Source organism: Symphalangus syndactylus, chromosome 3 (genome assembly GCF_028878055.3).
Source record: "Symphalangus syndactylus isolate Jambi chromosome 3, NHGRI_mSymSyn1-v2.1_pri, whole genome shotgun sequence".
In the NCBI taxonomy this organism is placed as follows: Eukaryota; Metazoa; Chordata; class Mammalia; order Primates; family Hylobatidae; genus Symphalangus; species Symphalangus syndactylus.
Genome location: NC_072425.2, coordinates 89,831,884 through 89,845,705, shown reverse-complemented (window position 1 = coordinate 89,845,705; position 13,822 = coordinate 89,831,884).

Here is a 13,822-nt window from a genome sequence, read left to right as displayed (position 1 = left end):
ACATAAAGTGATTGAGTCATCAAAATTTTGTGATACTGTGAGTGACAGTATTGGAATTTATACTGGCCTTTTGGGTTTGTCCAAGGAACATGTAGTCAAGCAAAGTAGCTTACAAGCAACGTTTTGTGAAATGAATCCAAGTTTCCTCATAACTTTGGCTTTCTATTGGGATGAAAGTTTAAAAATATTCAATTCTATTTTTAAAAATACTTTTCCAAGAAAGTATCGACAAATCTTTGTTCAAAAGGCTTAAGGTCTGCTGAAATCGATGTTCCTGTGGGAAGAGGGAGCTTTATGTTAGTACTTCCTGAACTTCTCAGCATGTTCCTTCTATATCCTCTCAGCTGTTGACCTTACAAGACAGTCTTTAAGTGTATACATTTGCTAGAAACATCCTAAATCCACAAAATATGGTCTTGATTAATTTCAGACATAAACATACTCTCATGTAGGATTAATTAATGTCTTCACTATTAGAAAAAACAGATCCCAAAATGTGACTGAGGACCAATGTGGGCAACACACAGTCCTGATTTACTTCAAGTTAAGCATCAAGATACGACAATAAAATCTCATATGGAAATATTGTAGATTACTTTACTGGAAAATGATTTGATTGGCAATGAACCCCTTAGTGCCTATAATAATTGAATAAGTCTGTTCTCACACTGCAGATAAAGACATACCCAAGACTGGGTAATTTATAAAGAAAAAGAGGTTTAATGGCCTTACAGCTCCACATGGCTAGGGAGGCCTCACACTCATGGTGGACGGTGAAGGAAGAGCAAAGACACATTTTACATGGCAGCAGGCAAGAGAGTTTGTGTGTGGGAAGTGCCCTTTGTAAAACCATCAGATCTTGTGAGACTTATTCACTATCACAAGAACAGCACGGGAAAAGCCTGCCCCTATAATTCAGTCACCTCCCATTCATGATATGTGGGGATTAGGGGAACTACAATCCAATATGAGATTTGGGTGGGGACACAGCCAAACCATATCAATACTTAAAAATACAGGAAGAGGTGGGCCGGGCTCAGTGGCTCACGCCTGTAATCCCAGCACTTGGGAAGGCTGAGGCGGGTGGATCACAAGGTCAGGAGTTCTTGATCAGCCTGACCAACATGGTGAAACCCCATCTCTACTAAAAATACAAAAATTTGCTGGGCGTGGTGGCAGGCGCCTGTCCTCCCAGCTACTCAGGAGGCTGAGGCAGGAGAATCACTTGAACTCAGGAGGCAGAGGTTGCAGTGAGCTGAGATTGTGCCACTGCACTCCAGCCTAGCGATAGAGCAAGAATCCCTCTCAAAACAAAACAAAAAATACAGGAAGAGGTAAAAGGGATTCCAGAGTATTTTTTAAATTTATTCACTAAGAACAGTGACCATGCAAATACTTATGGTGTTCAATGTTCATTTATTATAGAAATATTCACACCCTAAAATTGCATTATAGCACACAAAAGCTGTCGCTGTCTCCTAGGAGTAGTGAAATGGCATCATTAGGACATGGATCAAAACACAAATCTTGTTTGAGTGAAGGGGTCTACAGTCCACAACAGCTATTACTCACTCACTAAACCAATTTTCAATATAATATATGCAATAAAAAAGTCAAAGGTGTGATAATCTTAGTAAATATAACCAAAATGAAATCGTATCACTACTGTATACAAAAGTGTCATTAGTAAAACAATTGCAGGGAAAGGGAGTCCTTGAGGACTTCTTGGTGGCTAAAATTTCAATCAAATGAGCTTTTCTTATATTCAGTCATGATAGACAGTCTAATCTAACTTTGATGTACACCAGGAGCAGAACCATAAGTTATTGGTTTCCTTTAGTTTTGAATTAGATATCTTCCACTACGTAGATTTAGGTATCCATGAATGTAAATCATACGTTCCTGAAGGCCCTGGAGCACAAGCAGAATTCACCTGGTATATACTGCTAAATGTTTTCAAGGCCCTTCCATCCAGCTGGCATGAGGATTCACCATCTGCTTTGAAACCAGATGAGCAAACAAAACCACATGTTGCTGACTTACATAATTCCTTCAAGGAGAAAAGAAGCCTTGGGCCACTAAATGTCAAAGCTGCTTATTTCTTAGCTTAGTTGAGTGCAGACTCAGCAGTGCTGTGATGGAGGTTTGAAGGTAAATGACTGCACAAGTCTGAAGCCAAGAGTCTGGGCAGAAGACAATGATTAAAAAAATATTTTTATCTAACCTCTGTTAAAACTCTCAGGAGAATAATGGCTTCCTTTCTAAATTAGCTTTGCTTATACCTACAAGGTACAAAGGACAGTGGCAACAGATTGATGATTGTAAACTGACACTTAAATTTTTGCATGCAGAAAATGGAATGATGAAAAAATATTAATGACTATTGCCATTGCTTCCCACAAGTTAATCAACAAAATCAAATCACGAGACACAATGACTAAATGCTTTGTATTTTTATAGCTTCTTTTTATAATTCTGGATTTTGTTCAACATTTAAGTTATTCACTAGCATTCTCTGCTTGGGTTTTAAATTGCCCTTTAATTGTTAACTGGATTATTGATGTTCACTGTGGCAGATATATTTTTAGCCTGTTCATAGACTCCCAATTAATAATTCTTTTTCCAGTCCATGTAACAACAATGCAATTGTTTTAAAAATCAACTAATTCTGGTTTCTGGTCTAAGTTGGAGGAATTTAACAACTCATAAGTAATGATACTATATTTCTAAATAAAGTTTTCTTTATAAAAATTTTATAAAAAGTTATATTTTTATGAGAATTATGGTTCTGTCGAGAGCAATATATGCAGACACTGGCTAAATTGAGGTAAAATGGAGCATATTAGAAGGATGTGGCTAGATATGGGAAGCCTCACAGGAAAGAAGAGACAGAAAACAAACTTTGAACAGGAAAAAACCAATCATCTGTGGGTGGCCTCAGTAGCTCTCTAGTCATATCTGTGTTACAACCGCTGTCCCTGTGATAGTTCACTGAAGGTTTGAGGTGCTAGAAGAGAATCAGAATTATAATATTCAGGCCATACATCATTTTAGGGAAAAAATGATTAAGAAGAAGCATCTCCCAGGGTCACCTGAAACAAATCTAATCTGTAACATGAAGGCAGCATATCAGTAGTTGTCTGGAGCTGGAGCTTGGGTGGCATGGTTTTATCTGGGAAGAGGCACAAGGAATCCTTTGAAGTGATGGAAATGTACATCTTGATTAGGTTGATAGTTACACTGGTGTATATATTTGTCAAACATTTTGGTAATGTAAACTTGGATAAATGTTGTTGTGTATAAAGTATACATCCACAAAGTTGATTTTAAAAAGACATCCAGAAATGTTGCACTTTGTAAATTATATTAAAATATACCTATAAGTAGTTTGACAATAACAATGACTAAACCAACTATGTTCACCACAGCTCTAGAATGACAGAAATTGACTTTTGGCATGACAGTGTAAGGAGCTCCAGATAAAAACAGCAAACATTTGAAGCCTTGAGAAATGGTACTACGTACGAATAGCAAACAAAATAGTATCCATTTGAGAAAATCTATAAAAAGCAGTAAAAAAGGCAAGAGTCTAGAGTATTTAAGTCCAAACTGCTCTCTTTTTTTCCCTTCCCAGATCGGTAAGGTGTAGAGATTTCACTAAAGATTACTGAAACCAAGAACACAGGACCCGCTCCACCAGCTGCTACCCACCCTGCTTCTTTGCTTCCAGTTGGAGAGCTTTCTTTATTTCATTTTATTTTATTTTATTTTATTTTATTTTATTTTATTTTATTATTTTTATACTTTAAGTTCTAGGGTACATGTGCACAATGTGCAGGTTTGTTACATATGTATCCATGTGCCATGTTGGTGTGCTGCACCCATTAACTTGTCATTTAGCATTAGGTATATCTCCTAATGCTATCCCTCCCCCCTCCCCCACCCCACAACAGTCCCTGAAGTGTGATGTTCCCTTTCCTGTGTCCATGTGTTCCTATTGTTCAATTCCCACCTATGAGTGAGAACATGCGGTGTTTGGTTTTTTGTCCTTGCGATAGTTTACTGAGAATGATGGTTTCCAGCTTCATCCATGTCCCTACAAAGGACATGAACTCATCCTTTTATATGGCTGCATAGTATTCCATGGTGTATATGTGCCACATTTTCTTAATCCAGTCTGTCGTTGTTGGACATCTGGGTTGGTTCCAAGTCTTTGCTATTGTGAATAGTGCCGCTGTAAACATACGTGTGCATGTGTCTTTATAGAAGCATGATGTATAGTCCTTTGGGTATATACCCAGTAATGGGATGGCTGGGTCAAATGGTATTTCTAGTTCGAGATCCCTGAGGAATCACCACACTGACTTCCACAATGGTTGAACTAGTTTACAGTCCCACCAACAGTGTAAAAGTGTTCCTATTTCTCCACATCCTCTCCAGCACCTATTGTTTCCTGACTTTTTAATGATCGCCATTCTAACTGGTGTGAGATGGTATCTCATTGTGGTTTTGATTTGCATTTCTCTGATGGCCAGCGATGATGAGCATTTTTTCATGTGTTTTTTGGCTGCATAAATGTCTTCTTTTGAGAAGTGTCTGTTCATGTCCTTCACCCACTTGTTGATGGGGTTGTTTGTTTTTTTCTTGTAAATTTGTTTGAGTTCACTGTAGATTCTGGATATTAGCCCTTTGTCAGATGAGTAGGTTGCGAAAATTTTCTCCCATTTTGTAGGTTGCCTGTTCACTCTGATGGTAGTTTCTTTTGCTGTGCAGAAGCTCTTTAGTTTAATTAGATCCCATTTGTCAATTTTGGCTTTTGTTGCCATTGCGTTTGGTGTTTTAGACATGAAGTCCTTGCCATAGTCCATGCCTATGTCCTGAATGGTATTGCCTAGGTTTTCTTCTAGGGCTTTTATGGTTTTAGGTCTAACATGTAAGTCTTTAATCCATCTTGAATTAATTTTTGTATAAGGTGTAAAGAAGGGATCCAGTTTCAGCTTTCTACATATGGCTAGCCACTATCCTAAATATATATGCACTAAATACAGGAGCACCCAGATTCATAAAGCAAGTCCTGAGTGACCTACAAAGAGACTTAGACTCCCACACAATAATACTGGGAGCTTTAACACCCCACCGTCAACGTTAGACAGATTAATGAGACAGAAAGTTAACAAGGATACCCAGGAATTGAACTCAGCTCTGCACCGAGCAGACCTAATAGACATCTACAGAACTCTCCACCCCAAATCAACAGAATATACATTTTTTTCAGCACCACACCTATTCCAAAATTGATCACATAGTTGGAAGTAAAGCTCTCCTCAGCAAATGTAAAAGAACAGAAATTATAACAAACTGTCTCTCAGACCACAGTGCAATCAAACTAGAACTCAGGATTAAGAAACTCACTCAAAACCGCTCAACTACATGGAAAATGAACAACCTGCTCCTGAGTGACTACTGGGTACATAACGAAATGAAGGCAGAAATAAAGATGTTCTTTGAAACCAACAAGAACAAAGGCACAACATACCAGAATCTCTGGGACACATTCAAAGCAGTGTGTAGAGGGAAATTTATAGCACTAAATGCCCACAAGAGAAAGCACGAAAGATCCAAAATTGACACCCTAACATCACAATTAAAAGAACTAGAAAAGCAAGAGCAAATACATTCAAAAGCTAGCAGAAGGCAAGAAATAACTAAAATCAGAGCAGAACTGAAGGAAATAGAGACACAAAAAACCCTTCAAAAAAATTAATGAATCCAGGAACTGGTTTTTTGAAAAGATTGACAAAATTGATAGACCACTAGCAAGACTAATAAGAAAAGAGAGAAGAATCAAATAGATGCAATAAAAAATGGTAAAGGGGATATCACCACCAATCCCACAGAAATACAAACGACCATCAGAGAATACTACAAACACCTCTACGCAAATAAACTAGAAAATCTAGAAGAAATGGATAAATTCCTTGGCACATACACCCTCCCAAGGCTAAACCACGAAGAAGTTGAATCTCTGAATAGACCAATAACAAGCTCTGAAATTATGGCAATAATCAATAGCTTACCAACGAAAAAGAGTCCAGGACCACATGGATTCACAGCCGAATTCTACCAGAGGTACAAGGAGGAACTGGTACCATTCCTTCTGAAACTATTCCAATCAATAGAAAAAGAGGGAATCCTCCCTAACTCATTTTATGAGGCCAGCATCATCCTGATACCAAAGCCTGGCACAGACACAACAAAAAAAGAGAATTGTAGACAAATATCCTTGATGAACATCGATGCAAAAATCCTCAATAAAATACTGGCAAACCGAATCCAACAGCGCATCAAAAAGCTTATCCACCATGATCAAGTGGGCTTCATCCCAGGGATGCAAGCCTGGTTCAACATACACAAGTCAATAAATGTAATCCAGCATACAAACAGAACCAAAGACAAAAACCACATGATTATCTCAATAGATGCAGAAAAGGCCTTTGACAAAATTCAACAGCCCTTCCTGCTAAAAACTCTCAATAAATTTTGTATTGATGGGACGTATCTCAAAATAATAAGATCTATCTATGACAAACCCACAGCCAATATCATACTGAATGGGCAAAAACTGGAAGCATTCCCTTTGAAAACTGGCACAAGACAGGGATGCCCTCTCTCACCACTCCTATTCAACATAGTGTTGGAAGTTCTGGCGAGGGCAATCAGGCAGGAGAAGGAAATAAAGGGTATTCAATTAGGAAAAGAGGAAGTCAAATTATCCCTGTTTGCAGATGACATGATTTTATATCTAGAAAACCCTATTGTCTCAGCCCAAAATCTCCTCAAGCTGATAAGCAACTTCAGCAAAGTCTCAGGATACAAAATCAATGAAAAAAAAAACAAACATTCTTGTACACCAATAACAGACAAACAGAGAGCCAAATCATGAGTGAATTCCCACTCACAATTGCTTCAAAGAGAATAAAATACCTAGGAATCCAACTTACAAGGGATGTGAAGGACCTCTTCAAGGAGAACTACAAACCACTGCTCAATGAAATAAAAGAGGATACAAACAAATGGAAGAACATTCCTTGCTCATGGGTTAGAAGAATCAATATCATGAAAGTGGCCATACTGCCCAAGGTAATTTATAGATTCAATGCCATCCCCATCAAGCTACCAATGACTTTCTTCACAGAATTGGAAAAAACTGCTTTAAAGTTCATATGGAACCAAAAAAGAGCCCGCATCGCCAAGTCAATCCTAAGCCAAAAGAACAAAGCTGGAGGCATCACGCTACCTGACTTCAAACTATACTACAAGGCTACAGTAACCAAAACAGCATGGCACTGGTACCAAAACAGAGGTATAGATCAATGGAACAGAACAGAGCCCTCAGAAATGATGCCACATATCTACAACTATCTGATCTTTGACAAACCTGACAAAAACAAGCAATGGGGAAAGGATTCCCTATTTAATAAATTGTGCTGAGAGCTTTCTTTTTAGGAGGAGTAAGATGTCAGTATTTCATATCTTATACATAGCTACCTACTGCAGAGGCTGAGTGTGGTTGAGAAGTGGAGGTCACCTTCATCTGCCCAATTCCACAGATATGTTTTGCTTTAGATATGGAATGCTGAGGATATGAGACGGGGCCCTAATCATCTTTGACTTGGCTTGTGAGGAGGCATGCGTCAGCACCAGAAGGGGTGAGCCAAGGGGACCTTAGGCTACTACTGTACAGTTTTCCACCACCAAGCGCTCAGCTTCTAGAGTGAGAGTGATATGTAGGGATATCACTCAGAGAAAAGTTTACCAATAAGCCATAAAAGAGCATCTAATTTCTTCCCAAAGGAACTGACTTCAATTGCAACATATTTTGGAGGAGTTCAAGCTTGAAAGTACTCTTAAGAACAGTGGAGACCATGGTAGAAGCCAACTGAGAAAAAATATGTTCTAAACTGTAAGTTGGTTAGTTTGCAAGATGGAACCACGGAATAAGGTAGGTGGGAGGTGCCATTCTGGAGTAAAAAAAGATAAAAGATGACCTCAATAACTTTCTTCAAAGGAGCTAAAATTTTATAGGATTTATTTGTATGGTAATTTATGTTCTAGGGCATTGTTATAAAAACTAGAGATATCATTCAGCAATTAATGAAGTTTAACAGTTAGGTCCAGCAAGGGAAAGGGAAAAACAAAGCTCTACCAAAACCACTATCATCCCAGAGTGACAGTGGGCATACCCAAAGCTGTGTCTCCCTAAAAACATCAGACATCAGAGGTTTAACACTGAAAGAATGGGTAGATTTCACCGTAATAACCCTGCCAGCCTCTAAACAAATAAGCAAATAGTAACAAGCCCCTAGATGGCATGAAGGGACAGTACCCAGAAATGCTACAATATGTTTTCTAAAATGTCAAGTTTTTATTAAAAAAGTATAAATGATGCAAAGAAACAAGAAAGTATAACAATACACCAGAGGTTTATAGAAAGAAGCAGGCAACAAACTCCTTGTGAGAGCACACACACACAAAATTGTATTTGTCAGAAAAAGACTTTAAACACTATAAACAAGATCATAGATCTAAAATAAATTAGTATTAAATAAATAAACAAAAGTATGATCACAGTGCCACCTCAAATACAGAATATCAATATAAAATAAAGAATTACAAAAAGAGTCAAATGAAAATGTTAGAGTTAAAAAATGCAGTAAGTGGGAAAAAGTACACTAGAGGGGCTTAACAATAGATGTGAACAGACAGAAAAAACAAACTTGAAGAGAGCTCAGTAAAGATTATGTGAGCCTAAAAACAGAGAGAATAAAGGAATAAAGAACAATAAAGAAAGCCTCTAAGGAAACGTTATGTGTAACAGGATACCAAAAGGGAGGAGAGAGAAAACAGAAGAAAATATATTTAAAAAACTAATGGCTGAAAACTTCCTAAATCTATTAAAAAACCAATAATCTACATATCAAGGAAGCCCAACAAATTCCAAGGAGGGTAAAAATGAAGATCTTCACAAACAGACACATAATAGTAAAAACGGTGGAAGTCAGACAAAGAGAAAATTGAAAGCAACAAGAGAAAAATGACATTACTTAAAAGAGAATACCAACAAAATTAATAGCGGATTTTTTTCTTTTCTTTATTTTTTTCTTCTCTCTCTCTCTCTCGACAAAGTCTTGCTCTCCCATTCAGGCCACAGTGCAATGTTGTGATGAAGGCTCGCTGCAGCCTTGGTCTCTCATGTTCACGGGATCCTTCTTACATCAGTCTCTTGAGGAGCTCGACCACAGACACATGCCATCATGTCTAGCTACTTTTTGGAGAGACAGAGTCTCCCTATGTTGCCCAAGCAGGTCTTGAACTCCTGGGTTCAAGCAATCCTCCCACCTTAGCTTCCTAAAATGCTAAGATTGCAAGTGTGAGCCATCACACTTGGTCAATAGCTGATTTCTCATCAGAAAAAAAAAAAAAAAGCCAAAAGATAGTAGAATAATCAAAGTGCTCAAAGTAGAAACAAGCAAAATGAAAACTCCAACTAAAATTATTTTATTTTATTATTTTATTTTACTTTAAGTTCTGGGATACATGTGCAGAATGTGCAGGTTTGTTACATAGGTATACCTGTGCCATGGTAGTTTGCTGCACCTATTAACCTGTCATCTAGGCTTTAAGCCCCGCATGCATTAGGTATTTGTCCTAATGCTCTCCCTCCCCTTGCCCCCCACTCCCCAACAGGTCCTGGTGTGTGATGTTCCCCTCCCTGTGTCCATGTGTTCTCATTGTTCAACTCCCACTTATGAGTAAGAACATATGGTGTTTGGTTTTCTGCTCCTGTGTTAGTTTGCTTTGCTAAATGTAAGAATTTGATAGTATATACCCAAAGGATTCTACTATAAAATTCTTATATTTAGCAAAGTTATATTTAAAAAATGAGCTGGGCACAGTGGCTCATGCCTATAATCCCAGCACTTTGGGAGGCTGAGGTGGGCAGATCACGAGGTCAGAAGATCGAGATCATCCTGGCTAACATGGTGAAACTCTGTCTCTACTAAAAATAAAAAAAATAAAAAAATAAAAAAAATTAGCCAGGCGTGGTGGCAGGCACCTGTAGTCCCAGCTACTAGGGAGGCTGAGGCAGGAGAATGGCATGAACCTGGGAGGTGGAGCTTGCAGTTAGCCGAGATCACACCACTGTACTCCAGCCTGGGCGACAGAGTGAGACTCCATCTCAAAAAAAAAAAAAAAAAAAAAGAATTTGGATTAATAATATTTTGTTAAAAATTTTCACATCTAACTTGATGAAAGATATTGGCCTATAGATTTCTTTTTTTATTGTGTCCTTGTCTGGTTTGGGTATCAGGGCAATGCTGGCCTCAATCATCTGAGGGATGCAAGGAGGCCTCAATCATCTGAGGGATGCAAACCAATAAATATGATACATCACATTAACAAAATCAAGGTTAAAAAAAGTATATGATCACTTCAGTAGACACACATAAAAATCATTTGATAAAATTGAACACCCCTACATGATAAAAACCCTCAACACATTAGGTACAAATGGAACATTCCTTAACACAGCTATGTATGACAAACTTATAGCCACCAAATTGACCTACAGATTTAATGCAATCCGTATCAAAATACAACATATATTTTGCACAGAAATAAGTAAAAGAATCCTAAAATTTGTATGGAACCACAAGATGCCAAATAGCCAGAGCAATCTTGAGCAAAAAGTGCAAAGCTTGAGGTATCACACTGCCTGACTTCAAAATATATCACAAAGCTATACTAACCAAACTAGTATGATACTGCCATAAAAAGAAACATATAGGCCAATGGAGCAGAATGAAGAACCCCAAAATAAATCCACATATTTACACTCAACTTATTTTTGACAAAGGTGCCAAGAACACACATTGGGGAATAGGCAGTCTCTTCAATAAATGGTTCTGGGAAAACTTAGATATCTACAGGCAGAAGAATGAAATTAGACCTCTACAACTCACCATATAGAAAAGAAAGCAACCCAAAATGGATTGAAGACTTAAATGTAAGACCCAAAACTATGAAACTACTAGAGGAAAATCTAAAAGAAACAAATTTATTTGAACGCAGTAACATCGTTCATATAACATTTAAAAACAGACTGTGAGGAACAGGGCTTATAATCATCTTTTCTGGTCAGGTAGCCCTCCTTATCTCTTAGACTTATATCTGTATATTCAGGAAAAATTCAAGTATTGAGCCAACTACCTCAATCTCCTTCCTCTGAAGTGATAATGATGTTTTCTGTTTCTGTTTTCATCTTGACTCTAATTGGAATAAACATTTTTTCAAGGGCAAAGATTATTACATATTTTAAAACTTCTGTAGTTCAGTATGTTCATAGTACATTAAAAAATTTGCGTATCTATCTACAGGTATTAATCCTGTCTCTCAGAGTGAGTTCCCATTGCTAACATGAAAAACGCAGACCACAAAAATTGAAATGGGTATTTCTATTCTCACTTCTCTCAAAAACAGAAATCTAAAACATATTAAGAGATTTTTCACAAGTCACATAACAAATCTGAGGTTGAGCCATAGACCCCATGACTTCTCCCATTTTGCCATAGTAATCACCCTTTCATTTATAAGTAAATATAAAATCTGTATTATTACTCTGTTATTATAATATCAAATAAGTTATAATTAACCCTATGTATCAGAAACTGTTTTAGGCAACAACATTTTCCTCTAATTACCAACTGGAATTTTGTTATTAAAAATAGTCTCAAAGTTTCCTATCTGTCCTCAACCTAGTTGCAGTTTGGCTCAATGGAAAGCATCATATGACTCTCACAGGGCACTGGAAATGTATATTTCATGGTGCCCTGCATTAAGCATCTACTAGGAAAGGAACACGGCTTGGGAGTAATATACTTGAATATTCTATTCATACATCTGTGTGAATGCAGAAAGTCCTCTTGATCTTTATAAGCCTCATTTTCCTAGACTATAATGAAATTTTCTTATTTGTTTCAAAAAGTTTAAACATGAAAACAATGTAAAAAAATAAGCGCTGATGTTGTTAATACATTTCCCACAGCACCTGACTGTAAAGCATCATCTGCTTGGTGGGTCATTGCTAAATCCCTCCTTTCCCTTCCTGTCTATTTTCAGTGTTTACTTTCACTTGTCTTCACAGAATCCAGGACCATCTTCTGTGACATAACCTAGAGCATGTATGAACATTCATTATAAAGTGAAAAGCAGGGTTGTCTGTGATCAGTTACCAAGGAATTCCGTCCCCTGACTCAACAAGCATGAGACATTGAGTCTTTTTCCCTCCAGTGGGAGGGTTACAACCATCCAATCATCTCTGGGACATGTAATATTTGGGTAGTTTGCCTTTCCCAGCAATTTCCTAAAGATCTGCAGGATCCTTAACTCAGACAACCAGTTGCCTAGGTCAGACATCATAAGGCATTCTCAGGGTCAGCATGCGCATTAAAAACAAAAGGGCCATCAAGGGGTGGGGTCTTCGCCTGGAGCACAGCAGCAGTGTGGCCTGTAGGCCCCTGAGCCAAGCACACCTCTCTTGAGGAGTGGTGACCGCCTGCTCCCTCATAGACCCTTTCTTGCCTTGCAAAGTGTCCCAAAAGCTTATCTGATTCCCATACCCCACCACAGTTAATTTCTTTACTTCTTAGTACCCACCTTACCATAATCCTTAGAAACAGACATCATGCCTTTTCCAGTTTCTCCTTTTCTTTTTGTCCTCCAGTGCTTAACATGGCACGAGGTATGTAGTAAACATTTAGTAAGGAGATTTAATGTATTAAACTATTAAGTTGTGAAGGAAGGACAGGAGGCCTAGAGAACCTGAATTAGTTCAGGTTTACATGGAGATCATTTTCTTTCTATAAGGAAAATAGAAGAGATAAGTCTCAGAAATAATGTGGTTCAGATGGGCAGAGGGAAACCCGATAGGAGATAATAACAGAGGACTCGGAACAAATACTAATTGTATGTTCAGGGGAGGAAAAAAGGAACTCAATTAAGCCTTTTTGGATTCATGGACAAACCAGAGAGAAATGCAGAGACAAACACAAGTTTAGGGCTGCCTTGCTGTGAACACTCACCCTGCCTGGATTTACCCTGGGCGTCTAGCCAGCTTCCCCAGCACTTTTCCTACGTGAGGCTGTATTGATTGCACAGGTTAAGTCGGGTGTCTTATTATTTGTGTAGGTCAGGCTTTCCTGTTATAACTTGCAGTTCATTTTCATTTATTTTAAAAATCAGCAAAAGCAAAAACACCCAGCTGCTGCCTGGGGTGCTCTTCTGCTGAGATGAAGGTTAAGATTTATCAGCTACATTCCCTATGACATTGTTTTGTCCAAGCAAACTCTCTCTCTCCTGTTTGCTTTAATTGTTGGAATAAATAGGGAGACATAAAGTAAAAGTAAATAGAGAGAAGCCAGTGATCATATCCTTTGCCTTTTCATTAGTCTCTATAGGTGTTAGGTAGTCAGCCAATAAGTTTTGAGCAACCTATTACTGAATGCATCAATATACGCTAATAACGGAATTTTTTGCCTCAGTTGCATGCAATAAATATTGCTCACATCATAGTTCAATGTCTATTTGAGGATTACTACAATGATGCCTGTCCATGAATAATTAATGAGATGCCACGGAGTTAGAGCAAATGGTATTCTATCTACACATAGGCTCCAGTGTCATCAGTGGCTGGCATGATCAACAGAAGGAGAATCACTGATATTTGTGTAACAGCAAAGCCAGAGTTGTCCCTTTGGTGGTA